Here is a 26,456-nt window from a genome sequence, read left to right as displayed (position 1 = left end):
GAAACTTACAAATATATTTTTTATGCTATTTAGCTTTGAGTTCTCTGGAGTCATAGAAATTTAGCTAGCATCTACTCTAGAACACACTTCCTTTTTTTTCCCCTCTAGAACCACTTTTTAAAAAAAATTTAGATATAATTGACAGGTAGTTTCAGATGTGCAACATAATGATTCAACATTTCTATATATTGCAAAATGATCATCACAAAAAACCTAGTTAACAGTCATCACCGTACATTACACATTTTTTTTCTTGTGATAAGAACGTTTAAGATCTACTCTCACAGCAACTTGTAAATGTGTGAAATGATGTTATTAACCATGGAAGTCAGAAGGGCAGTTTTAGCTTGTACAAATGCTTTTTTTTTTTTTTTAAGATTTTATTTATTTGACAGAGAGAGACACAGCGAGAGAGGGAACACAAGCAGGGGGAGTGGGAGAAGGAGAAGCAGGCTCCCAGCTGAGCAGTGAGCCCGATGCAGGCCTTGATCCCAGGACTCTGGTATCATGACCTGAGCCAAAGGCAGACAGGTAAGGACTGAGGTGCCCAGCACAAATGGTTTCTAAGTTTACTTAGTTTAATGTAGCTTCATTTTGCTTCCGATATACATAGCATGAGATAAAATAGAATTAGTTTTAGTCACTTAAAAGAGTAAAATTTCATATGTAAATGCAATTTCCAGCTTTCCTGGAATATAAATTTGGAAAATCAAGGCCCACAATTCCACAGGACAAGAACCAGAGATGAGTCACAATGCCTCCTTTCGACTGTGCTTGTGCTCTCCTATATCACTGTTGTGTTACTGACATTATGATATTGGTGAGACTGCCAAATGATCACCTTAAAACACAATTATTTTATTTACCCATTAATGGATGAAATTACTCCTCAGTGGATGTGTTTCCTAATGAATCCTGAGGGAATCAAAACGATCTGTCCTCCCTGATCTTGGATTGCCATTACAATTTGTCTTCACCCAAAACTCAAAAATGTCTCTACAGCAGAAAAATAATGGGCATAATATGTTCTGATTTGTTAGGTAAAAAAAGGCAAATATTTTAATTTTAATGATCACTTATTTCATTTTCTAATGAAGTTACCATTTGCATACACTTAGCAAACAGGCTATGTCCTTTATCAGCTTTCTAATAAAGCATTTAGCTCATTTCATTCCCTTATTTCTCTTTTCTTTGAATACAAAAGTATCACACAGGGTTTTAGGAAAGTGAAAAATATGAAAGCCAAATGAACTAGATTATGCACAGGCACTATTTGCATTTAATGCTTCTAGGTGTTTTGCTATATGCAAAAAAATTTATGTGTGTGTGTGTGTGTGTGTGTGTATGTGTAGGCACCAATATGTATATAGAAACACTTAAAATTTTTAGTTCAAGGAATATATAAGTAAAGGATTGATGACACTACAAGAGAGATGATGCAGAAGTGTGAGCAGAAGGAAAGTAAGTGAAGGAGCTAAAGTAGGATCCTGCCCATGGGCAGGGTCCTGGAAACTGCAGACTGCTCAGCCAGGTGACACTGAGGTAGTGTTAAGTAACAGCACATCTGAATACTTGTAGAGGACACGAATGTTGAATCAGAGACTACATTTCATTTGCAGTAATGGAACCAGTATAGCCAATCTAAGTAACCAAAGGGATTGCTCCTCCATGTTCAAAAGATCAAGTGGTAGATCAGTCTAGTTCCATAGCAATCGCAGAAAGATTCAATGAACAAACACTACAGGAATCCTGAGCATCTGGTCTTCTCTCAGCTGCCAATGGATCACATAAGCTAGATCCTTCCCCAGTACATATGAATACTCTATTGAAGAAGAAAGGGAAGGGAAGAAGAGGTTTGGAACATTCACCCTCTGACAGCAAAACAGTTAACTAGAGAGTCTCTCTAAGTTCAGGAGTCTAAATAAAGTGATAAAATTAGGCTATTTTTAATTTTGTGATTCTTTTTCCTCTCATCATTGGATGTACCGATCACATCATTATCAGAACATTTTAAAACTAATATGATTTTGTAATGAATAATTACACGAATTTCCTGTACTATATTCTGTTAATTATGCATAACCTGACAATCCATGTTAGCATATCCTCAGAGTTATGCCATACTTTTCAGAACTTTCCTGAACATGTGATAGCACAGGTGATATTTCCTCTATCTCATAGATTGATTAATTGACCTTATAACATGAATGACCACTTCATATAAATCAAAATCTTTAAAAAGAGTCTATTTATAAGACCCTCTCTGTATTCCACTATGGAATCAACTCAAAAGCTCTTGAATTACAATTATAGACCCTCAAAAAAATGAATCTTATTTGGAACTAAAGCTCTATTCTACAGACATCTGGGTCTTCTCTCGGAGGGGAAGCATTAAGCCTACTTATTATTTATATGAAAGATCTATTCCCAGAAGGAGAAAAGGCACTTTTCCAAAGTTTTAAACAAGTTCTTGGGTTTTAACAACGACGAGCAGCTTAATAAAGTCAAGTGTTTAACCAATAAAGTTCAGCTTTACATTTCTCATAAAGTACAATCTTGTTGCAGCTCAAGATTATTAACATTTTATATTATAAATAGTATTTATCAAGCTCTTGCCTGTCCTTGCTTCCACTGACGGCAGGTGGTTCAATTTGGGGAAGTAATGCTCTGTGCAACAAGAGCCCCGGTTCAGGAAAGCACCCGAGTTCTACGGTTACGTATCACTCCACACCCATTTATTTAACACGATCAAATTTTACAGTAGAGTCTAGAGATACATTTCTAGAAAGAACAGGAACACAATCCTGAACTTCATGAAGATGATGTCATCAAAAGACAGATTTTTATGTTTTTTAAAAATATGTATGTATATATGTAATATGTATGTATGTAATGTATATATATATTTAGAGAGTGTGAGCAGGGAGGGGCAGAGAGAGAAGGAGAGGGAATCTCAAGCTGTCTCCATGCTCAGTGTGGAGCCTGACACAGGGCTCGATCCCACGACCTTGAGATCATGATCTGAGCCAAAATCAAGAGTCAGACACTTAACTGAGCCACGTGGGTGCTCCCAGATAGATATGTTTTTAAATTAGAGTATTCTGCCTATACTGATGGCATATTGTGTAATGTCTACCAACCTTTTTACTAAGAATGGTGAGAAATACTGGAAAATATGTTTTTAAAATGTCTTTGAAGACATAAGAATGCTACAGCATAATGAATATAAAGCAGAGAAGTAAGAGAAGGAAACACTAGTAGTTGAACTTAGCACTGGGATATCTTTTCTACATGGGGCATTTGCCATTTCCTGAATGGAGGGCAAGATACAAGCCCCTGGAGCCTGGAGGATACAATTGAAATCCAGATCATGCCAAAGGGGTAAACCCTTATTGACTCCCACCCTTTGTGTAGACCATAAAGTGCTGTATCCTAAAACAGAGGTTAGCAAGTATTTTCTTTAAAGGGCTAGACACTAAATATTTTAGGCTTTGTGGGCCATACTGTCTGTAACAACTGCTTAGTTCTGCTTTTGTTGCAGAAATGCAAGCACTGACAATGTAAATAGATGGACATCACTGTATTTCCTAAAACCTTATTTATAAAAGCAAGCACCTGCCATATTTGACCCACAGTCTGTAATTTGCCAACCTCTGCCCTAAAGAGAGAGTGAGCCGGAAATATACTAGACTTAAAAGGAAATGAAGTTTAACCTAAATCATATTATTCTTTGTAACTGGGTTAAGGTAAGAATGCATTTCTAGCATCCATGGCTACCTTTAAATATCAGACTTAAGTCATGTCAAATGGAAGGTAGCAGGATCCTACAAATTATGATTATCCACAAATTATCTCTAAAGCTTTTTCATGTATCTCATAATCAACCAAAACAAAATCCCAAAGAAAGTAAGATAAATAATAAACAAACAAACAGGAGCGATTATACAAAAATTCCAGTTTTTTTCATTTTTTTAGAACTTGATGAGTTCAGTCTACAATTTATATGGTAATTTAAAAGAGCAAAAAAGAGAAATACTCCTAAAGAGGAAGTAGAAGGTGGGATCAGATTCTCTACTAAATATTCTTTTGAAAATACAGTATTTAAGAGTGTCCTATTGAAGCACTGTTAGATAAATAGGCCAATAGAACAGAATAAAAGGCCCAGAAACAGATCCATACATACAGACATGTGATTTATGACTGGGGTGACACTGGAGTGTATATGAAGATATCAAAGATGCATTTTACATGAATTGTAGCACTAAGTGTAAATGCAAAGAAGAAACCCCCACAAATATCATATGTGAGAATATCATGATGTGGAAGAGGGAAATATATTTTAAAAAGATGTAACTATAGTTAATAATGCTGTGTTGTACATTTGAAAGTCAATAAGAGTAGATCGCATCACAAGAAAAAAATCTATTATGTGTTATGATGGATGTTAACTTATTCTAGTGATAACTCGCAATATACACACAAATATCAAATCATTATGCTGTATACCTAAAACTAACACAATGTTTTATTTTTATATTTCATCAAATTTTCTAATGTAATGTTAAATATGTTCTACTAAAAACAGAAGATTGGATAACTTTTCTTACATCAGTGAGGAAGAACTACTTATGCAACTGATTAATTATGCAAAAATAACATTAAGTATAAAATAAACACAAAATACACTGTAAATTCAAAAAGATCAAAACAATCATACCTGCACTATAGTATAAAAAAAAAAGTGGGTAACCAAAATCACTGAGGACGTAGTGATTAAAATAGGCATGTTGAGTGGATGCTCTGCCATGTCCTCTGATGTTCTCTTTCTTGAGAACTCTTAGTGGTTACATGAATGTTTCCTTTTTGATAATCCTTTTGTGTGTGTGTGTGTGTGTGTGTGGAGCCCAATGTGGGGCTCGAACTCACAACCATGAGATCAAGACCTGAGCTAAGATCAAGAGTCAGACACTTAACCAACTGAGCCACCCAAGCACCCCACTTTTTGATAATTTTTAACTGTGCATTATGTTTTATTTCTTTTTGTTATGTGTGCTACAATGCAATCAAAGTTTACATTTAATTATATGTATCATCAAATGATTCAACAACTACAGTGATAAATCTATGTAGTTCTATGAAGTTCTATGACAGGCACAAAAATATTAGTGTCTCAAACAAGAGACATTTACCTAATCCAAAGGACAGAGAAGGCTGAATCTCTAAAGATTAACAAGATTAGAGAGGTTGAGTAGAACGAGAGGGCAAGGGGGTAATTTAGAAACATGATAATAAGAAGTAGGACAAGTTGACTCACTTGCTAGGACACAGCTGAGACATAGTAAGTTACATGTTTCCACCAACTGCTTGGGAAAGTCAGGGGCCAGATCTTGCAAAATATTGCAGACCATGCTCAAAATTTTTTAAAAAAAGATTTTGTTTATTTATTTGACAGAAATCACAAGTAGACAGACAGAGGCAGGCAGAGAGGGGGGAAGCAGGCTCCCCGCTGAGCAGAGAGCCCGATGCAGGGCTTGATCCCAGGATCCTGGGATCATGACCTGAGCTGAAGGCAGAGGCTTTAACCCACTGAGCAACCCAGGCACACCTCAAATTATTTTTAGAAACCATATTCTAAGTTGAAAATCAGTGAAAGTTTTTAAACAGGAAAATATCAGATTTGCTTCTTGAAAAATGGCTTCTGTGCGTGGACCATGCGAGTAAGGTGAGACTGCAGGTGGGAAGACCTACAGAGGCTATCCTGACCATCCAATGACAGTGACGATCACTTTTGCTGGTGTGATGGCTGCGAAAGTGGCGGGTATTAAGATTTCTGAAATTAAGATATACGCAAAATTCAAGGTGCGCCATAGTTTAGTTAGCAGTGTTTTATAATTTTAATGTCTCTCAAGAATGTATATGATATTTGTGTTTCTTACATGAGGACACTTATATTCAATGAAAATAACACTCCAGAGGTCATGGACCAGAACTTCAGATTCAATTGGATAGGAATGATGATGACAAGTCAGTTATCACAGACTCACCCCAACCATGGGTAATTGCACCATTTTGTGTATGCCAATTGTGTATGGTGGCATTTTTTGAGGGGGAAAATTGAGGAGAAAAGCTTAAATCAAAAGTTCTTGGGGATCACAAGTTACATTTTGGTGGGCTATGTTTGAAATGCCAGTGCTTCACAAGAGGATGATACCACAGAATCCACTGAGACCCAGTGGAGCTCAAGAGAATGATCCAGTTTACTATCTAAAAAAATTTAACTCTCTGGGCAATAATGAAGGACTATGTGAGGTAACAATCTAGTTACATATATGGTATCTTGTTGAGGAATTCTCATAATCTGAATGCTGAAAGGCATGTTTTTATAAATTAATATCTCAGTATATACTAATATATGTTGTGGCATGGTATACAAATCATTCCATGTGCCCAAAAGTTCCATTTTGACACTTCCTGATTGAATCTATATTATTCTGGTATTTACCATATAATAGAGAATTTTTTTTATTTATTAATTTCTAAATTGTAGCAACTAGAATTATATACCTATCTTCTTTCAGACTTTCTTTTCTGTCCAAGGATGTTGTTTATTCTTGTCAATAACACAAATGTTGATAATTTAGAGTTTGTGATTACTTGCACTTTCTTTTTTAAGATTTTATTTTTAAGTAATCCCAACATGGGGCTTGAACTTGTAACCCTATGTAAAGGATAACTGTATTAACTCACCCACCTTTAGTCACTGCAGAAAAGTACCATGAAGGAAAACAATCTCTACTCTTTGGAAATACTTGGGAAAAATTCTTAGATGCCTTAACATATCTTCACATTAGACACACACACACACACACACATATATATATATACAGTATAACATAGATAGAGGCATGTAAATGTTAATATACATACCTGTGCCTATGCAGACATACTTCAGCACAAGATAAAGTCATCTAGACCAACAGACATGGGTTTTTTTCTGCCATGAGCCTAGCAACTCTTTATTTAGAACCTGATTTTAACTGGAAAACAGTTTATTTTTAGTGTGGAAATCAAACAAGGAAATTCTAGAATAGTAAGCATTAGAAAGTCAACAACTTCAGGAAAATGAATCCAAATTGTCTGGTATGTGTGATTTTGCCTTAGAATCCTAATTTCCTCAGGCTTTTCTAAGAAATTGCATTACCTCCTTTAATCAATGATTTTAACTTACAAAGGAAAATCAATACTAATTTAACCAACTAAAGTCAAATTAATTTACCTCAGTTGCTGGTATATTTTAGTGGTTTATGTTTGGATGACCAAGTTTTCCATACAGTCATTTAAATACTCCACTTTAGAATACAAAATTATTTAAAGAGCACTTCAAAAAACAAAATGTAGAACACTATACAAATAACTCATGTTTAATTCTCCTTAAAGAGTAAAAGATAATTTGGTTTTAGAATTTAGAAAAGTACTCCCAAGACATCTCAAGGTTTCTGGTTTGTTTTGTACTGTGTATCCCTGTCAGTTTTAATATAATCATTTTTAGCTGTCTTTGCTCTGTTGGATTGCTTTCCATGTCAGCTGACCCTAGCCCGAGTCTTTTAAGAACAAAAGCTTCAGAGAGTTCTGTGAATTGCATTTTGGTAAAAAAAAAAAAATAGGATTTCACTGTGGAAAGTATTTACATTTTTGTTTGAGCTTAGACCTTATGAGAAACTTTTACTGAAGAGTTTAGCAGTGTAGTAACTCAAATCTGAGCTCTGTAAACTCAATGTTTTAGCTCTGAAGTAATTAAAATTTCCCCCACAAGGATTTATATTTTAAAGGAAGGAATTCTAAATGACATAGAACCAAAAAATGATGTAAAGACAAGTGCAATTTTTAAATCTGACTAGGCATAACTGTCTTATTCTCTGCTTTTTTGTTGGGTAAAAACACTGAGATACTAGTAGCTGTTACTTATTTCAGTTAGTTAAAGCATGGGACTGATGAAGCCAAGGTTAGAGTTTTTTTGGGATCCAGTTATTTTTCTACTTTGCTAAAGTCTCCAATCTCAGCTGCCTAAAAAGAAAATAGAATATTTAGTCATAAGGGACAGAGTGTTAGTGCATTTGCTCAAATTTATTCTTTTATTCTCTCTCCATCTATAAAAAATGTAACCTTCCATGATTTATAAAAGCTGGGAGCATCACTTTATTGAGAAGCACCTACCACAATGGAAAGGGTCATTATTTCAGAGTCTGAAGACATTTGCTTGAGCATTAATACCATCTCTAAACTAGCTGAGTTCCCTCAGAGACATACAATTTGACCTATCTTTCTTCATCTGAAAAATAGAGTGTTAGTCATGGTTCTCCAGAGAAATAGTAATATATATATGATTTATAAAAAGGAAGATAAAGATATATAATTAGATAGATAGATAGACAGACAGACATAGCCATAGATATATAAAGAGATTTATTGTAAGTAATTAGTTCATGTGATTATGGAGGCTGAGAAGTCCCACGATTTATCACCTTCAAGTTGGAGATCCAGGAAAGCTAGTGGTATATTTCTAATCCAAGTCTGAAGACCTAAGAACCGGGAGCACCTATGTTGTAAGTAGCTATCCATGGGTACAACAGCATCAATGTTACAGCTCAGCAGAAAGTTCCAGCAGAAAGACAGAATTCTACTTTCCCCCATCTACTGTTCAATTGAGTCCCTCAATGGATTGCATGATGCCCCTCCACAGTGAAGAACAGTCTGTTTAAACTCAGTCTACAGATTCAAATGAAACACATTCACAGAGACACACAGAAATAATACCCAACCATATATCTGAGCAACCTATGGCCAAGTCAAGTTCACCTATAAAATTAACGATCACAAACAGGGTTGATAAAAATTGTACTAAAGGCCATTTTGGCTTTTTCAAGAGTACGTCAAATGAGATAATGTATGTAATTTTATTTCTGTATGTTAAATTTTGTGAAAAGTTTACTTACTTTTATTAAAGTATGCAAGTATTCTGTAAGATGGTTTTTTTATGACAGATTCTAAGCCTGAGGCATGATGTCAATGCAACCACCCAAGGAATGTGATGATTTCTGCCCTTCTGATAAAACGTTCCATGTAGGTGAATGAATTATGCTAAATATAATTATAGCAACTCATTATATTCTGTGAACTAAATATAGATTCAGAAGTTTAATTGACATTTTGAAAGATGTGTGGGAGAAAAGGGTGATATGTTTAAGAAGCTTTGATTCATTTATCTTTTTATTTAATTGAGTTATCTTGCATTATCAGCACACATTATAATGAAAGATCATCATCTTCCATTCTTTTAGAAAATATTTTTGATTTTACTTCATGGTTATAGCACATGTGTTTATCCAGTTAATTTTTTCCCCTGAAGAACTAAGAAAGCATTTATGAAAATATTTAAAACATAGTTACAAGGGGAAATACAAATCAATATTTTCTGTGACATGTGAAAAAAATGTTGTGGAGGTGGTTTAAATCCTACTATGTAATGTTCTAAAACAGAATGTAGTGAAATATGAGATGATTTTAAAAACAGAAAAAATATAATGGCAGAAAATAATATACAAGAAATAAAGAGTAAAATCAATAATGCCAAAATTTGAATCAATGATGAAGAGAATGGCATTGAGAAAAACTCATACAGAGAGGAAAGCAAGAACAATGTCGGAGCCATTATGGAGAAGACATTAGTGAAGGATTACAGGCAGTGAAAAGCTAACATATAATTAGGTACAAGTTTTCCTGAAGAAGAGGGGAAACTGAATTCACAATATACAGAGCAATACTAGAAATAGAAATCTTCCTGAACTAAAAGTTCGAAGGTGTTCATTGTATGAAATTAATCATTAACAGGTGGGACCTAGACTATAACTTAATAATAAAGTATTTGGTTTTAAGAACCAATAGCATTATTGAGATATATAGAGAGAATCTGTTAAATGCAGAGGTTAAAATAATTTTTATTATTTTAATTATTTAAGTATTTTCAGATTTCTTTTCAAGAATAGATGCTAGTAGACCTCTCTAAATCAAATACATACAACCTGGATAGACATATGGTATAGAAATATATGTATGCAAAAACATCTCCCGGTAGAAAGTGGGGTGTTTCTCAGTAAGATGGGAGTACTGAATAAGGGACTCAGTTATCCCCAAAATAAATAAAAAATTTTAAGATAATTCCAGTTATAATATCAATCTAATTTTGATGGACCTTAAAAATACAGATTAAATTTATGCCAAAAAAATAAATGTGAAAGAAAAGTCAGGAAATTTCTGAAATTTTAGCTTAAATAATAGGGGATAAACTCTATCACTTATTTAAAGTAGAAAACTAATTAATCAAGAGAATATGTTTCTTGGCCCATTATAGGAAAATAGGTCAATAAAGTCAAGAAGCAGATTCAAGAATATATAAATTTAGTCTACGGTAAGTCATCATTTTAGATTAAAAGAAATTAATAACCTTGTCAATATGTTTAATTGATTGTGTTTAGTTACATTATTTTAGAAAATACATCTCCAACAAATAATATCCAATTAGACTGAATATTTATATGTAAAATATGAAGACATAGAAGTAGAAGTAAATATATGCAGATTTTTAAATATTATGATAAAAAGGTCTTCTTGAGCATGATTAAAAAGCTAGAAATGAATAAATAAGATTATGAAATGTATTCACTGTAAAATCCCATAAATAAAACTGAAAGACAAATAAGCTCCCAGTAAAAAGCATTTGTTACATATGTCACAGATAAAAGCTAATAACCCCAATAAATCAAGAGATCATACAAATTTGTAAAGAAAGAATAAATACCTTGTAGAAAAACAGGCAATTGGATAGATCTATCACAAAAGAAGAAATACAAGTGGTCAATAAACAGAAGAAGGTATTTCCATAAACATACATTGCAATGAATATAAAGGAGGTCAGATTTTCAGGTTTCATGTGAGTATAAAATAAGCATCTTCATGCATAAGGCTGGAACAGGTGTACATTCATGAGCAAAGTATAATGTATTAATAGAGTTATCCTAGAGGGTCAACATTTCATGTTGTTTCTTTTTCCTTTTGGCTTACTTTATTATCTCTTTGTGCCTTAGGTTTGGGTCCATTTAACAAAAACTAAAGGGCTTACTTAGAGTTTTCTATGTAGTGGGAATTGTAAAATATGGAATATTAACTAGAAAGTTTTCCAAGAAGACTAGAAAGAATATTTGACATTTGTGAACCTGTATTTCCTGTCCTGTCCTACTGTTAACTAAGGCTATTTGATTACACACTTTATAGCCTTTAATGACAATTTACTTTATCTCATTTCAGTTTGGCCCCTCTTAACTAAGAAAATGTTACATTCACACTTTGCAGTACTCTGTGGGCTTTGAAAATAATGTAAGAACAGTAGAATTGTCCCATTTCATCATAGGTCAGTGCCACCATAGTGTGAAAGGTCTGATACACATTTCCAATAAAAATCTCAAAACCAAGTTTATTTTTAATAACCCAAATCATCCCCAACAAGCTCTTTTCAGTGATTTCTAGCCTGGATGATTCTGAAAGGCTCCCAATGATGTGATAAACGGCAGAGCTGCCCTCCAAGGTTAAAACACAAAAGAGGATAGAGTATGTGTAGCATGTCAGAGACACACTTACTCTTCCCGCCACATCATGGCCAAGTTGTCCTTAGAAGAATGGACAAATGGCAAGAGAAGGATATTAGCAGTTACTGCTGGATTATTTTCACATATACGATTCCCACCAAATTAAAACATAAATTTATCACCTATCTTTGATTCCCTTAAGACTGAATGTTGTAGGGAGTGCCTGGGTGGCTCAGTCGGTTAAGCATCATGGTCCCAGAGTCCTGGGATCGAGCCTCAAGTTGGGCTCCCTGCTCAGCCGAGATCCTGCTTCTCCCTCTCCTTCTGCTGCTCCCCCTGCATGTGTTCTCTTGCTCTCTCGCTCTCTCTGTCAAATAAATAAATAAAATCTTTTTAAAAAAGACAACATTGTAAAAATCTGTAGGTTATCATTTTTCTATATTCAAATACTGCTAGTTGCTTTAACTTACAACTTGTGAAAAACATATATCAAAAAAATTTAGATTAATTGCTCCCTTCAGAGATCTTTGAACTTTTGTTCCTTTAGCAAAACTTATCTCAAAGAGAGATTTGTCATACAACCCATCTCTTCTCCAGAAACCCACAAGTTTCTTAGAAGAACTCATACCAGTTCTCAATGATGTGAATACAGTCTGTTGAGTCATAGGATGTTCAGATCCCTATCTCTCCACATGTTTTGGTGCTAGCTCCTTTTTTTGGCTACTTCAGCATTATGGTGCATTTCTCAAAAGTGAAGCTGGTTAACACAAAGTGAGTTTCAGTGAGCTATATTTTAGACTGATTCAATTCATCTCATTAAACTTCTAATATTGAAGTTTTAATATTTTTATTGAAAACAAGTACATATGGATATAACTTATTGAAATTCTTGGCGTCAGCATTAAAAATCTACAAATCTAAGGGTGCTTAGATTTGTATGGCCATATTCCTTCTTAAGCTCTCCGTATCTCCTACAATGGTAGCTCAAGTTCCCCTCACACTTTGTAACTCTGTGACTTCCCTTCTGTCACATGTGTCTTGCCTACAGCTAGAGAAAATTCTCTGCTTTGAAGAGGTCATGTGATTAGATTCAGCCCACCTGGATAATCCAAGATGATCTCTCGATTTTTAAGATCCACATAGTTAATTACATTTACAAATCCCCTTTTGCACTGTAATGGAACAATTTACAGATTCCAGATGGCTCAATATGTTACTTGTCTGCTTTTAGCTCATGTCATGATCCCAGGTTCCTGGGATCAAGCCCCATGTTAAGCAGGGAGCCTTCTTCTGTCCCTTCCGCTTAACACTCATGCTCTCTCCCTCTCAAATAAATAAATGAAATGAAATCTTTTTAAAAAATCTATAAACCTAGGGGCGTCTGGGTGGCTCAGTGGGTTAAAGCCTCTGCCTTCGGCTCAGATCATGGTCTCAGGGTCCTGGGATCGAGCCCCACATCGGGCTCTCTGCTCGGCGGGCAGCCTGCTTCCTCCTCTCTCTCTGCCTACTTGTGATCTGTCAGATAAATAAATAAAATCTAAAAAAAAAAAAAATCTATAAACCTAAGTACTTCAGTGGAAATGTTAATGAAAATGATGGATTAAAGTTAAATATATATTCCTCAGAAAATATTAATTGAGATTTTAAAAAACCCTGGTTCTATCACCAGATCTCCCAAGCCCTAAGAGAGTTTGGCTTGAGGTAAAGCTTTCTGTTCCCATTCAAAAATCACAGATTATTTGGTAAGAAAAATAGCTGCCTGAAGATGTCCACACCTTAATCTCTGGAATCTGTAAATGTTCCATTTAATCGCATGACCTCTTCAAAGCAGAGAACTTTCTCTAGCTGTAGCCAAGACACATGTGACAGAAGGGAAGTCACAGAGTTACAAAGTGTGAGGGGAACTTGAGCCACCATTGTAGGAGATATGGAAAGCTTAAGAAGGAATATGGGCATCCTCCATAAACAAAGCCTGGCTGACAACCAGCAAGGAAACAGGACCTTGGTCCTACAACTGCCAAGATGGGAGTTCAACCAATTCCCAGAATGAGCCTGCAAATGAATTCTATCCCAGAGCCTTCAGTAAGGAATGCCTGACAGCACCTCAATTTCAGCCTACAAAGACCTAAAGCAGAGGACCCAATCCAACCCACCCAGACTCTTGACTTATATAAACTGTGAGATAATATGTAGTTTTAAGCCACCAAATTTGTAGTAATATGGCATGAACAGGAAAAAAAAAATTATCAAAGGAGCATTCCATCCTGGCAAGCAGGTTTTTGTGTATTTGATCTAAAGCCACTTATCTTGTCCTGTTTTATATTTACTGCAAAATCAGAAACAACCATTTACAATTTAATCTTGCTTTCTTAGAGTTTCACTTTTAAATAAATCCATTAGAATTCACTGATAAAGTGCGTTTGAATTTTGCAAGCACACTTTCATCCCACAGTTTCCATCTCACACAAATATCTCATATGTCTCACCTTCCATCAAAATATAAAGCCTGTGGCGCCTGGGTGGCTCAGTGGGTTAAAGCCTCTGCTTCGGCTCAGGTCATGATGCCAGGGTCCTGGGATCGAGCCCCACATCGGGCTCTCTGCTCAGCAGGGAGCCTGCTTCCTCCTCTCTCTCTCTCTGCCTGCCTCTCTGCCTACTTATAATCTCTCTCTGTCAAATAAATATATAAAATCTTTAAAAAAATAAAGCTTAACTTGAAGTAATATTTACTCAGGGGATTTTACTATCAATAAAAGTCATTTATAAGTTTGGTAATTGTTCTTCCCTAATGAACACAGAGAATATGTATGAAATGGTTGTAGAATACTCAATGCACTTCAGGGGTCTCGATTATGAAAAATAGCCACTATTTAATTAAGAACATCCTGGGGCACGTGGGTGGTTAAGTCAGTAAAGCATCTGACTCTGGATTTGGGCTCAGGTCATGATCTCAGGGTCATAAGATCCAGCCATGAATTGAGCTCAGTGCTCAGTGGGAAGTCTGCTTGGGATTCTCTCTTGTGAGAGAATCCTGCTTGTGCTCTCCCTTTACATAAATAAATAAAATCTTAGAAACATAAAAAAAGAACATTCAGGTTTGTATTCATTTTGGATAGGTTTCTGTTTTTATTACTAATCTTAGAAACATAGTATAAATTAAATATATATGCACAACTGAAAAAACAATGTTAACTAAGTAAACTATACAATGTGACATGATAATCTATCCACTGGAAATGATTTATTGTGCATTTACTATCTGGCCAACACTCTGCTAGGCACTGTCAAAGGGATATAAGACATTATTTCTGGAGGCAGAACCATAGGGAAAACACATTCCTACTTGGAAGGAAGTGATTTATTTGATACGTGATATAAGTGATTTATTTTATTTATGGGTTGAATGATTAACCAGGTACCAAAGTCATTAATTCAGCAAAAATTTATCACATGCTTACTATATGTTGGGCATTGCATGAACAGTAGAGTGACCACAAGCCTGAAGACTAAGTCTGTGCTCTCAACAATCTAGACAGGGAGTCAGATATTAATGACAGGACTACATGAGAGAGAAGTAAGTCAACAGACCTACACACAGTATCACACATGAGGTCCAGGAGTATCAGGCAATTAGGGCTCAAGAAGAATTTTCTGTAAGAGAAACCTCTGAAAGGAGTCCTGAAAGATGAGCTGAACTATCTCCCTTAAGAGATCAGGGCATTTAAACCAAAAACAGTTATTGCATTGAAAGGACCAGAGGCAAAGAGAAAATGAAACATTTGTGGCAGCCTGTACGTGTTTTAGTGAGGAAAAACACACATCTATGAGTGGGGATGGGAGAGATGACAAAGGGCTGATTCCAAAGGGTCCCTGTGGCATTCTAAAAAGGAAAGACTTTATCATGAAGGTGGCAGGAAGCAATTAAAGAGGTTTCAGTAGGATATCACATGGGCAGATTTGCATTTTAGAAAGTTCACCCTGGTGGCAGAGGATAAAAATAGTTGGAGAGAGGCAAGATTTTTCATAGGGAGATATGATTGGACGTTGTATAGAAATCCTATAGCAGCAGCATCATAAAGTTATTACAAAATATAAGTACATGGCGTGTTGTCTGAAAAATCCTATTAAATGAGGAAAAATAGATTGCTCTTTGATATTTAAATTATAAAGGTAACAGATAGTGGAAGAATTTGTTCAAACCCCACTAGCTTGAATAATAACTTGAGTGTAACAAAATAATCACTCCTGAGTCAGCCAATAGGGCTGTAGCATTAGGCAGCCTGCCCTTACTAGCATGTTCAGCTTTCTTCTGATATGAGTTCATCATTATAAATAATGTTATGAATACCCCTAAAGGAAAAAATAAATAACAAAAGAAGATAACCAAAGAGCACAAGGGGGGGAAAGGCATAAGTGTTTTCTCACTGTGAATTATATTAATAGTTCGTTTCACTCTTTAGTTCCCCTTTCTAACCAAGTCAGTTTCTCATGGTTTGCTGAGGGATTACTGACAAGATAACATCTCTCAAAATGGAGCCCTCAAAATGGAAAACTAGGGTCTTCAATGTGGTGAAGAACTTGAGGTACTACCAGTAAATCTTTTCCTTCATGCAATTTCACGTCCTTCTTCAAATGGCTAAATTCAAGAAATGTTGAGATAGTAGGGTCAAAAGGAATTCATACTTATCTGGGGAGAAGTGTGTGGATTGCAAAGATGGGAATAAAAGAGGAAACTTTTGAATAACTTCCAGCATTCTAGCTTGAGCTACTGGTGAGTAATATTGTTATTCACTAAAGTGGAATAGAATCAGGTCTTGACTTGGATACAGAGGGAAAGGAAGGAAGATGGTGGATCATAAATTTAAAACATGCACATGTGAGGTGTCCGCTCTGTTTTGCAGCTGGAGATTTCTCATATAAATTGGAAAGTTAGGTATGAAACTTAAAAGGTGATGACTGAAACATGAAATTTGAAGCCATCATTGTATGGCTGAAATCAAAAGAGTGGGTAAAGTCACCCAGTGGAGGAAAAGGATCAACTAATGTAGATGAAGAATTTGAGGGGAGATGGAGAATCAGGGGGTATAAATAATAAGACTTCAGTAATGAGGAGAATAAACAGGAAGTACAGGTTATATGAAAGTGATCAGGAATTAACCAAAGCTCTAGGTTTGGTTTGAGGAATGTACTCCTTATGAAGTACACGGGGTTCAATTCAGGGTAAATATCGGAATTTAAGCATCATCAATATTTGTTCTGGAAGAACACTGGACAGAGAAATGACATAATTAAAGCAATGTTGCAGATTTGAGAAAAAGAATGGCTTGTTCTTACTGTAATATGCCAATAGTCATAAGGACTGGTAGCAAAACACCTCTAAAGAAAAGAATAAAAAAAATTCTTAAACTAATTTCATCTCTTGTTTAACTTTCACTTTTTCATATTTTTCTTCTTTTGCTTCACTGGGAGAAGAAGGAAACTAACATTTTTGAGTGTCCCTACCTGCTAACACTTGCTCTAACCTAACACTAAGATCTAATTTAAACCATATGACAGCCTAGGAGGAGAAGAGCACTGCCAATTTCACAGAACAAAAACTCAGTCTCAGTGAATTTAAATTTCTTGGGTCATCAAACCAATGAGGTAACAAAACTTGCATCCCATCCAACTGACTCCAATTCCCAAGCCCAGGCGCTTACCACTACACCTGCTCTCTCTTCCTCAGGTGCTCCATCTCCCACAAAATTTATCTGGAATTGTCATCACTTCTCTCTTCCAACTCTTCCAATCTCTCCACCTTCTTAAGGTTTACCTGAAGTTCTACTTTGTTTGGGAATTCTTGCTAATGACTTTAACTGAAAAGTGTTTTTCCATTCTCAGAATTCTTACAGAATATTTTTCAAAGTGTTTTCTGAAAACACTGGTTTCCCAAAACTCTACAATTGGGTCCTGTAATCAAAAAATTAGAAATCCTGTAAGTTAAATCTATTCGGGGCACAACCTAGTATTTTTAAAATCTTTTTTATTATGGAAAGAGTATTCTTCAGGTACCTTTATGGTTATATAACATTAACCCAAGTCAACCGCTCACATGTTATTTTATCTTTGTTCTGGTAAGTCATCTTATGAAATAGATTTTAATCTTCAATGTCATGACCAAGCAGAGATTACTTTGCATGTTTAATTATATGAGAAGTAATTAAAATATGTTAATTGATTCATTTGTGGGAAAAATAAATACAGGCTATTCTTTCTGTCTAAAACAGTAAGAAAAAAATTCTGGAGATTTAGAAAGTGAGAGGGGGTTTGACAAGAAAAAAAATATCTTTTCCGCAAGTTTGCATCCATCTTTTCAAATTTTTGTCACATTGAAACTGAGTAAACAGGTTTTTCTTATGACTCAAACGGAGAAGGGTATAAAAGACCTTCACTCATGTGGTAACACCAAGAAAAGTCCAGATAAATTTTTTTTTTTTAAATCTTATGAATAAGACTGTCAAAAGCAGTGGACACACACACAAAACAATTTTTGATTAACTGGTTTCCAGAGAGAAGAGACTTTCATAGGTTATCTGCAACTTAAGGCAATCTTAGTAGGCAAACATTATGTCAGGTAAAAGAGAAGCCTTATAAAAGACAAAGAGACAGATGTGCCACTGGCAAAGGGAAGGACAGGAGGTAATGGATTAGAGTCTGAAAGACTCCTAAATGCAATTTTTTTTTTTTGTACAGCATTACAATTATTCTCCCCTACAACCATGTCTGAATTTTGCTGAGAAAAAAGTAAGTAACTTGAGATTGTAAAGCAAAATGAACTCACATTAAAAAAAAAAAAAATGAACTCACATAGCTCAGTGTTTTTAAAGCTGCCATCAGGCCCCAAGTGAATAAAAACTTGGTAAAAATCTGAAAGATCATCACCTCCCTTCACCTTGCACACATAAGAAAACAAATCACATTCTTTGGAAAAAATAAAAGATAATAGTCTACTTCAAACTCCATTAATTTTTATACAAAGTTCTATATACTACCAAATATGATGAAATATACAAAGAATACAAATATGCTTAAAAAAAGAATGCACACACACAAAAAATCACAAATCCAAATAAGTAACCTAGACACAGCAATATCTTCCATTATCATTTTCTATAACCTGACCTTGACACTCTTCCCATCCAAAGGTAGAATCTCTGCCCTTTTCACTTGAATCTTGGCAAGCCAGTGACACGTTTAATGGAATGTGACAACAGTGATGCTGCATGACTTCTAAAGGTGGGACAGAAAAAGCAGGAGCTTCTGCCATGTTGCCTGGGACACTCATTTTTGGAACTCGAAGTCACTAAAGAAACAGGCTCACTACCCTGAGACTTCTGTAGTGTCACAAGACCAAGTCTCCTGGAAAGTCCACATACTGGCATTTTATCAGCAACCATAGTGTCTGAGATATCCCAGGCCCAGTGCAATAAATGGTCTGAATCCAGCTTTTAACTAACAAGTCACAGTGATATTTTAGTCTTCACAGATGATGAGGCAGTCCCAGGGGAGCAGATACAAGTTTCCTGATTTGATTTTCTTAAATTACTAACCCACAGAATTCATAGTCATAATAAAATGATAGTTTTAAACCATTCAAAATTTTAAGATAATTTGTTACACAGCAATTGAAACAGCTGCTATACATTGCAGGGGACACAGATTTCACTGCCTTCTAGAACTGAAAACAATAATTGTCAAATAAGCGAAACAAATTCTAGAGATTTCTATATCATTTATAATGTCTGGTTTTTACCCCCAAATCAAAAGATGTGGGAAAAGGAGGAAAAGGTGAACCATATTTAGGTAAGAAAAGCATTGGAATAGGATTAGACACTGAACAGTTTCAGATGACATATTTAGTTGCCAAAGTTTTCAAAGCAGCCATTATTAGCATAAATTAAAGGAAATATATTTGGTATTCAAACAATGCCAAAAGAAAAATGAAAATATTTTTTAAAACATCAAAATGGATATTCAAGAACTTGAAAGTATAATCTCTGAAATAAAAAAGTCACTAGACAAGATGAAGAGCAGATCTGAGATGCCAGAATAAAGAATTGATGAACTTGAAGACAGATCAGAGGAATGATCTATTTCCTCTCCCATCCTCCCACTACCCCCCTAAAAAAAAAAAAAAAAAAAAAGACTGAATGAGGAAAAATAAAGCCTTAAAAATCTGCAATACTATAGCAAGTTGTCCAACTCATATATCACTGATTAGGATATATAATAGCTACTTTGATTATCTGTTTAGAAGTTTCTTATAAAATATACCTACTTATCTACCTGCAAGTCAATGCTGACATATAAACCCAAAAGAAATTCAAACATATGCCCACAAAACGATTTGCACAAGAATGTACTTTGCAGCTGTATTCATAATAATAAAATAATTGAAACAATATTAATCACCACCAATGGAACTGATTAATTGTGGTATACTTATAAAATATACTACTTAGATGTAAAAAAAAAAATGAATTAATGATTTGTACAAGAAGATAGCCAAATCTCCTAAGTATCATATTAAATAAAAGAAACCCTATATAAAAATCAATGCACTATATAATTCCATCTATGAAGTTCTAGGTAGCAGAAGAAGTCTACGTGGGTAAAAATTAGGGTAACTGTTAGCTTTCAAGGTGAAGGGGATTGTGTAGAATGAAGCACAGGGGATTTCTATGATGATACCTTGAAAAGATAAGGGTGAAACAAGTGTAATTATTTGCCAAATTCATCAAATCATTTATGATCTCTGCATTTTACTCTATAGTTTTAGATGATTTTTTTTAAATTCCAGAAATTAAGGAATATTTGTGATATTTCTTTTTATTTATTTCTTCTTAGGAAAATTAAATTGAATGAACTATTTTTTTGTTCCATTAGTCACTTTCTTTAATTATTAAAACATTGAGATTGGAGATAGTATAGGAAATGAGTGTTTTTGAATAATCTCAAGTGATTATAATAATCTCAAAGTGAATCATTTTTTGTATTTGGCAAAATTTAAGTTAGATACATCTTTATAGTTAACGGGCTTCACAAATCCTCAGTTTAAATAAGGAACTAAAGGGTCTCTGCTCCATAATGATGTAATAGTCTATTGTAAGCCACTAATGTATTTGAAGGTAATGAAAATAAATTTTCTTAAATAAAATCTGTATTTCTGTTTTCTATTAATTCAGATTATTGCATTAATTACATAGCTCAAGTTAATAAGGTAATGCTTTTTTGATTGGTATGACAAGGATTTATTATATTTTAATTCCTATCACATTTCACTACCTCGAACCTTTTCTAGACATGTTACATAGATCTAAATAAGTAGGCACTTGTCTTAATGCTGTTTCATTTGTGTTCTTACAGAACACAAAGTATGGTGCTGAATAAAAAGTGGATTTAATACTAAATGTAAGATCACCAAAGATGTTAATTTCAAGTAGATGAATAGGGATCTGTGTGCTATGGAAGTGCAGCCCTCAACAATATTTTCTTTTTTTTTTTTTTAATTTTTATTTACTTGACAGACACAGTGATAGAGGGAACACAAGCAGGGGGAGTGGGAGAGGGACAAGCAGACTCCTGGCAGAGCAGGGAGCCTGAAGTGGGCCTGATCCCAGGACCCTGGGACCATGACCTGAGCTGAAGGGACGTGCTTAATGACTGAGCCCTGCAGGCGCCCCAACAATATTTTCTTTTCCACTCTTTTTTAACTTTTAACATGGAGATAACTTTTTTAAAAAAGACAAATTCAGGGCCCCTGGGTGGTACAGTCAGTTAAGCCTCCGACTCTCGATTTTGCTTCAGGTCATGATCTCAGGGTCTTGAGATGGAGCCCCACCTGGGACTCTAAGCTCAGTGAGGCATCTGCTAGAGTCCCTCTCTCTCTCTCCTTCTGCCCCATGCCACATGCATGCGTGCACACACACTCTCTCTGTCTCAAATAAATAAATAAATCCTTTAAAAAATAAAAGGGAAGAAAGAAAGAAACTCAACTTAAAATTAGTTCTAGATACATTCAACTCATGAGATTCAGGTAATGATTAAATTATGTGCTATTTTCTTTTAGTCATGAAAAAGATGGTAAATAGCTTTATCATGTCCAGACAGGTTGAAAACATAGAACTGCCTGTCACTTAATAACTATGCCAGTTAAGGGGGAAAAGGTTCAGTTTTCTGAATCTTGAAAAGATATTTTGTTGAAAAGATTTTAGGGACACCTGGGTGGCTCAGTCACTAAAGCCTCTGCCTTAGGCTCAGGTCATGATCCCAGGGTCCTGGGATCATGACCTCAATGATCCCTGCTCAATGGAGAGGCTGCTTCTCCCTCTGCCCATGGCTCCCACTACATGTTCTCTCTCTCTGACAAATAAATAAAATCTCTAAAAAAATATTTTAACATTATAATTTTACAGTATGCATGAGAAATACTATGTATAATACGCCTGACAAAGAAGAGGCTTGTACATATGTAACTACATAAATATAAAACTTTTCATTCTTATTACTTTCACTGTTATGGCCCATCCAGAGAAGGACACAATACAGAGGGTCCCACACTTTCTCATTTCAGGGCCCCTGAGCATCTCAGAAGTCCTACAGCAAAGCAAACATCTGTTTCTTCATTAAGTAGATGACACTAAACTACTTAATAATATTCATGTCATAGCATTTAGTATTTTAAAATATAATACAGATGAGGGATGCCTGGTGGCTCAGTCAGTTAAGCATCTACCTTCAGCTCAGGTTGTGATTCCAGGGTCCTGGGATCGAGCCCTACCTTGGGCTCCCTGCTCAGCGGGGAGCCTGCTTCTCCCTCTCCCTCCATTCCCCACCCCTACCCCCACTTGTCCTTGCTCTCTCTCTCTCTCTCTCAAATAAATAAATAAAATCTTTAAAAATATGTATAATACAGATGAACTAAACACAAAATAATAATTCACTTTCACTCTTAAAAAAATCCCAATAACTGAAATATGAGATGTGGGCATTTGCAACTTCTCAAACCTCAGAAACAGACTATACAACATTGTCCCCATTTCCTAGTTCACATCAATTTGTGCATAGAAACTACCAAAATTCAGCTTTGTGAAGATACACTCTAATCAAAAGAATGTAGCACAGCCTAATGTTGAAATTATGAAATATCTCAAGCTAGTAGCTTACACAGTGTTCAACATGCTGGTATCACTGTGATTCTTTTTTTTTTTTTTTTTTTTTTTTTTTTTTTAAGATTTTATTTATTTATTCGACAGACAGAGATCACAAGTAGGCAGAGAGGCAGGCAGAGAGAGGAGGAAGCAGGCTCCCTGCGGAGCAGAGAGCCCGATGCGGGGCTCGATCCCAGGACCCCGGGATCATGACCTGAGCCGAAAGCAGAGGCTTTAACCCACTGAGCCACCCAGGCGCCCCACTGTGATTCTTTTTAATTTAAAAAGATATCACGGTGCCCCATGAGTTTGCCATGATGCCCCTTGGCACTTTGTCAAACAGTTTGGGGGATTGTGCATATCAATAAAAATAAAATAATAAAAACTTCTGATTATAAAGTACAAATTGAAGGAACATTCTCTGGAATTAGTATGAGAAAATATGTAACATATGAACAAGTATTAGACTGAGAAATTAGTAATTAATGAGTTAGTAATTGCCCCAAAGAGAGAATGAATAAAATATAGTTTTTTTACTTTCATGAGACTTAGAGCAATTAGAAGAACTGCAAACCAGAAACAAGGCTACCACACTGAAAAAAAAAAGTGTTTTAGAAACACAGAATGTTACTTTAAGATTTTGCCACATAATACAAACGTTTGACAAGCAATAATCCTGAAAATTCCATGACTTACTCCTACATTTTGGAAAAGAATTTCTAATGATTCCCTGAACTACCTTCAGCTCAAGAAATAGATGTAATAACCCTTTAAGATATTTCCCTTATGGAAATAAACAACAAGATTATAAAATACGATTTGGAGATGATTGGGAAATGGCATCAATTTTTTATAAATGCTTTCAGGGAAAAATATATAGTTTATATAAAAATGAATACAGTATTTTCTTAGAGTGAAAATGGTAACAGATGTAGTTTGTGCTGATCCTATGATGTGAAATTGTGATTATAAGAAATAAATACATCAGAGTACAAATATTCTCCACCATGAGATTTGACTGTGTGCCTTAGGAATTTGTAGCCTATGCGTTAGACCAAGTGAAGATTATAGTGGTCCACAATCCTTCATTGATAATTCTAAAACAGAAAGGCTCTGTGAAAATTTCTTTATAAATTTGGTGTTAAAACTTTTTGAGGAAGGGGTTGTCTGGTTGGCTCAGTGGGTTAAAGCCTCTGCCTTCAGCTCAGGTTGTGATCCCAGGGTCCTGGGATCGAGCCCTGCATTGAGCTCTCTGCTCAGCAGGGAGCCTGCTTCCTCCTCTCCCTCTGCCTGCCTCTCCGCCTACTTGTGATCTCTCTCTCTCTCTCTCTCTCTCTCTCTGTGTCAAATAGATAAATAAAATAAAACAAAACTCTTTAAAAAAAAACACTTTTTGAGGAAGGAATCTGTGTCTACAGTCAAGATGGAATAACAGAGACCAATTTACCTTTCTGCCTAAAACAAACCAAAAGTTCTAACCAGGGTTGTCGTACCTTTTTTTCTTTGAAGGCTGTTCATTGTTTGGTTATATATTTTTTGTCAACATTCCATGACAATCTGTCAACAATCTTTCATTGGTTTACTTACATATTAAAAATAACAAAAAATCATCATCGTTCATCTAAATTTTTTTAAACTTTTTTTTAAAAGATTTTATTTATTTATTTGACAGACCAAGATCACAAGTAGGCAGAGCAGCAGGCAGAGAGAGAGGAGGAAGCAGGCTCCCCGCTGAGCAGAGAGCCAGATGCGGGGCTGGATCCCAGGACCCTGGGATCATGACCTGAGCCAAAGGCAGAGGCTTTAACCCACTGAGCCACCCAGGCGCCCCTCATCTAAATTTCTTGAAACACCTATGCCTTTTTGAAAAATGTATTCCTGTGATTCTGTGTGCCAGTTAATTCTTCTCAGATTTCTGCAATAGTCCAGTCCATTCCGAATCAAAGATGGTCAGCTCCCTCGGGATGTCATCCTCACTGGCTTCTGGCTATTGATAATGAAGCAGTGTTCCCAATGGTGACATCATGAATTTGAAATTCCATGATATGTGTTCTACCACATATTCTGGAGATCAATAAGTGATTATTTTTTGACCACGGGTCCCCCTTAGCAGCAATTTACTGTGTGCTACATGTCAAGACCATCCTAGAGTTGAGGGAGAACATGGGGAAAAGAACATAAGGGATCTCCTTTTCATAGAACTTACAAACTATCCCAAGGGGGAAAAAAGAACAAATAATAATCAAATGCCTGTAATCAGAGCTTATAAATATGGAATCTGGGGTCCAAGAAGGGTCCCCTGAGGAGGTTACATTCACGCTGAATACAGAAAAATGAGTTGTACCCACCTTAGCCAAACAAGGAGAGAAAAAAAGGAGAGAAAATGAAATCGGGCATGACAAAATTAAATAAAAAATAGGAGTGAGTTTTGGGAGCTTTTAATTGAGTTGAAATATTATTTTTAACTTTAATTACTGTATAATTACTGGTAGATAGGATTATCAATCCCAGAGTAAAAATAGTGAGAAAACATAAAGTTTAACCATCACAAATATATGCGTAGGCACTTGGTTACAAGAGATCAATGAAAAATACTACTAAAATTTTAAAATTTAGAAAATGTTCTTTCTTGCCTCTTCAAATTCCAATTAATAATTCAATGTGGTGGGGGGGGTGCCTGGGTGGCTCAGTCAGTTGAGCACCTGCCTTCAGCTCAGGTCATGATCTCAGGGTGCTGGGATCCATTCTCAAGTCAGGCTCCCTGTTCGGCAGGAAGCCTGCTTCTCCCTCTCCCTCTATTGCTCCCCCTGCTTGTGTTCTCTTTCTCAAATAAATAAATAAAATCTTTAAAATAAATAATTCACTGGGGGAAAAGATAGCTTATAATAACTTTTGAAGAAAGGAGAGTAAAAAAACTACATTTGCCCGTATTGTTTTGAATATTCAGAAATCAGTCTTAAGAGGCTCTAAGAAAAACAGTAATTAATAAAATGAGAACATTTAAAAATCTGGCACAAATATTAGTACAAAATAAATGGCTCTTAAAATTTTTCATCTCTTAATTCGGTATAATCTTCAATATATCATCAGCATGAATTTAAATTTTGAAGAATGCAACCATAAAACTGGCATAATAACTAAAGGAAATTACATTATCTACCTTAGCAATAATTCAGGTATATATGTATAAATAGATATATATAAAAATGCAGACATAAATGTTTGTGTATTCATTATATATATGTATATCTATATATATTCACTTTATATATTCATATATACGCATATTCACTTCGAGTACACTTGTTTTCTATATACTAACCAATTAGTTTTCCTTTAAAGTCTGAGTAAGCCTGCGTGGAAACCAATACAATGACTTTCTTTTTATTTGTTTCTTGAGCATGGTTAGGACACCAGTTTTTAAACATAAAAATACAAAACAAACAAAAACAAATGGCCTTTACCTGAGAAAAAAAACTAGAAATATCTCACACTATGATCAGATTCATGTCCCGTCTGAACATTGACAGGTATTGTAAAGAGGCACTTGGTCGCCAAACTGTGGAAGGAACCAAGATGCCCTTCAACAGACGAATGGATGAAGAAGATGTGGTCCATATACACTATG

Source organism: Martes martes (assembly GCF_963455335.1).
Source record: "Martes martes genome assembly, chromosome: 14".
In the NCBI taxonomy this organism is placed as follows: Eukaryota; Metazoa; Chordata; class Mammalia; order Carnivora; family Mustelidae; genus Martes; species Martes martes.
The sequence above is the reverse complement of the archived record's forward strand: the minus strand, read 5'-3'. Positions refer to the sequence as shown.